The sequence below is a fragment of the Carlito syrichta genome, unplaced genomic scaffold (genome assembly GCF_000164805.1).
Source record: "Carlito syrichta isolate Samal-C Ts95f unplaced genomic scaffold, Tarsius_syrichta-2.0.1 Scaffold303958, whole genome shotgun sequence".
NCBI lineage: Eukaryota > Metazoa > Chordata > Mammalia > Primates > Tarsiidae > Carlito > Carlito syrichta.
Window position 1 is genome coordinate 634,232 of NW_007248054.1, and position 3,856 is coordinate 638,087.

A 3,856-nucleotide genomic window follows, 5' to 3' on the forward strand; every position below is an offset into this window, starting at 1 on the left:
TGAGGCAAAAATGAATTAAAATAGAACATATTTGAATGTATATGTTGATGCATTTTTACATTTTCAATACTAGCTACTGGTATTTTTAATGTATCTGGTAGTTCTCATTTTATTATTATTATTTATTTATTTATTTTTTGAGTTGGAGGCTCATGCTGTTGCCCAGACTGGAGTGCAGTGGCCGCTCCTGGCCACTGTAGGCTCTACCTGCTGGGCTCCGGTGATCCTTCCACCTCAGCCTTCCAAGTAGCTGGAATTACAGGCATGTGCTACCACACCCAGCTGATTTTTTGATATATTGTAGAGATGGGGTCTCGCTGCCCAGGTGGGTCCCAAACCCGCGAACTCGGTAGTTCTCATTTTAAACATTCACTTTTAAAAAATAAATTTGTAATTTTGGCAAGATTCTTGTGAAAATATATGCCCCAAAGGGAAAAATAAATGTAAACACAATAAAGACACCAAATTAATTTTGATAAATCCCTATTTTTTTTTTAAGGCACTTCAACTGAAATTTCCAGAAATTCCATTTGGGGTCTGGAGTATATTCTAGTCACAATAGATTAGGGACAGGTCTGAAGTTTCAGGGTCTGAAGTCACAGCTGATTTTATTGTAAGAAACTTGAGACACTTCTCCAATTATAAAGTTCAAATTTTCGTTAAAGTTGGTAAATATTTTGATAAAAAACAATATGATGTAGAAGTTCAAAGTGGTGCTTATATAGATAATTAACTTTTGTTATATCCCATTCCTTCAGGAAAAACTATTTCAAACAGGTTTTTTCCTTCTCTTCTTACATCATAATAATCATCAACACAGAACGCTTCTGCGGCCAAATGTGGGAGTTTCTCCCCACCACCAAGCAGCAGGCACCAGCTGAGTGACCAGTGTCAGTTCTTTTCTGACACTGTTTACATGAAGATAGTGACAGATCTCACAGATTAAGGACTCAGTCCTCACGACTACCCCCCAACCCCAGATGTCAGTTGGAAGTTCAGGCCTCCAGAAATTCTGATTGACAGGCTTCAAGTTGGAGTTCCCATGACCCCTTATTTGGCTTCCGTTAATTTGATATTGTTGATGAAAAGATGCTGAACTCTGTAAAATATTTTAAGGTGGTTTATTCTGAACCAAATTTGAGGACTTAAACCCAGAAGCACTCAACCTCAGGAGGTCCTGAGAATGTGTCCCCATGTAGTTTAATGGTGCCTTGGTTATATATATTTTAGGAAGGCAGAAGTTCTAGTAAACCATAAATCAATACATGTGAGATTTTTATTGGTTTGGCCTAGTGCGGGGGGCCAGCCCCTGCAAGTTTTGGGGAGATTAGGAGGTCCCTTGGAAGGTGTGGCAGCTTCGGTGATTATTCTGGAGAAATAAAGAGAAGGGGGGAGAAAGAAAGAGACTGGACTCTGTCTAGTGCAGAAGCCGATTCTGTAGTAGGGATAGATATTAAAAGAAAGAAAGATGGAGGGATAGTATAAAGAGGAAGAAAGAGAAAGAAAGGAAGTGGACAACTGTTCAGTGAAATGAGCAGAAGCCGTTATTGAAAGTCACAGCAGGTATTTATCCCCAAATTTTAGACAGACAATCTCACAAGTCTTTCACGTGAACACAAAGCCAGGTGCAGGAAGGGCGTCCCCCACCCACCAGATGCTTAGGTGTGAGGAGGGACAAACCCCAAGATTATCTTATTGTTCCCTTTGCTAGTTAATGCTCTTCAAAAGCAGTGCAACAATCCCTACTAGCCTAATGATGTTCTGATAATCAATAACTTCTAAAGCTCACACAATACCCATGATGACTAACTTAAACTTTATTACCTTTCTATTCTATGCTAATACTACTTACACAATGCTATGGAAACTCTTAATTATAGCTTAAACCAATTGCTAAAGAATGTGGCCCAGTCCAAGGTTCACAGTGGGCCACTTCTTGGGATAATCGATTACAATCTCTTAACAAAATGGCTAGAGTCCTATATATCTGTCCTAATTTCTATGAAAGTTTCTAATTCCTAATGCTAATATATAAAGCTGATCATCAGCAACAAGTCTTCTAAAAATAAAACCCAAATATAAACTGTAAATGTACTAAGGCCAAAACCACAATAGTAGAAAATGGAGACAATGAAATTTCTAAAGTTAACTGTATTCTTATTAACCTCAAAATATCATGATTGATCATGCTTGAACTAACATGATTCCCTGATGTAGCATGACATATTCTACAATACTTTCTATGAATAAAATAAATTCAATTTCTATAATAGGTAGAAAAAACCCTACACTAACTGTAGCTAAAGCAGGCCTAAAAGAATGTAGCCTAGTCCAAAGTACGCTCTGGGCCCTCAGGAATGTGGCCCAGCCCAAACTTTGTGCTGGGCCATTTCTGATAACTCTAGATAGTCATCTATACCATTGAAAAGCTGAAAACAGCTCTCCATAAGTATATACTAATTCTACAAATATACTTTTAAATCTTATAAAGAAGTTTGTACCGTATAAAAGGCTTCCAAATGTGACCTGAATTTGAATTATATCTAGTACCTAAGCTGAAACCGCAATTTATGGGAAACAGGAACAATGGGTTTCTAGAGTGAGCCATACCTGTCACAGTCACAGAGCCTTCAGCTTAGTTCAGCAGAGTTCCTTTAGGTTACTTGGTGCTGCATGGTAAAAGGAGGAGGAAAATGGGGTCAATGGCTCCCGGACACATCCTAGTGGTCTTGGGGTCCACGGCCCTCCCTGATCCCTAGTGCTCAGTGGGCCTCCGTGGCCGGCTCCCAGCAGCCTAGGGAAGAGGAACATTTCCAAGCAGGGGCTTGCAGGTCACAGGTAGTTTCAGAGATACCTTGATTGGTAATTTGTAGTTCCTATCCAAGGGATCTTGGAAATTAGTAGAGAAAATACTTTGTTAAGATATGGGAGTGGAAAACTCAGGGTTCATGGATATTCAGATGAAGTCCTATATGTGACAGAATTCAGAGAGGATAGATAAGTGTCTTTCACGGTTCCCAGAGTTGAGAGTCTCCAAGAGATGGTTTTGCAGGGACATAAAATATTTGATTTTCTTTTGATTTTCTTTTGAATGTGATATTATGCCATGGTCAGGTTGGAAAATAGACTTTGTATATAGAGTGATAGGATAATAAAAAACCTGTCTGGTGAGTCCTTATCAGGTGTGACTCCCCAAGTCTTTTAGTTAGGAATTTGGATAAGAGAAGAAAAGGCCAGCTTTAGTTCTCACCAGAGTGGCTCACAGAACTCAGGAAAGCACAGTACTTACATGTATCTGCTTATTAAAAAGGATATTGCAAAGAATACAGATGAAGCGACACATAGAGCAAGATATGAAGGATGGGACACAAAGCTTCCATGCCCTCCCTGGGCACCACTCTCCAGGAACCTCCACATGTCCAGTTCTCCAAAATCTTCTCAAACATGGTTCTCTTGGGTTTGTATGGAAGCTTCATGATGTCAGCATTGCCCCCTCCACTCCCTTATTTAGGGAAGCACACTCTCTGGAGAGGATCTTAAAACCCACATCAGAAGGGGGAGCAGATGAAAGGAGGGCAGAAAAAGGTATGAGAGATTCTGTTTCTTAGACCTGCCCTTGATGCCTGACACAGTCAGCACTGTAACAGAAGACTGTTGCATGGGCTATGGAATTTTAGCTACAGCATAACACCACACCCATACAGACTGAACTATTGAACTATGACCTCTGCAGTTAACTGGTGAGATTCCAGTATGCCACAGCTGCACATACTGTCAGCACAGCAGCTCCTTTTGTGTGTAGCCACGACAACTGGTGATTTTTGAACTTCTGGAAACAAGGGAATACAGCTGAGAG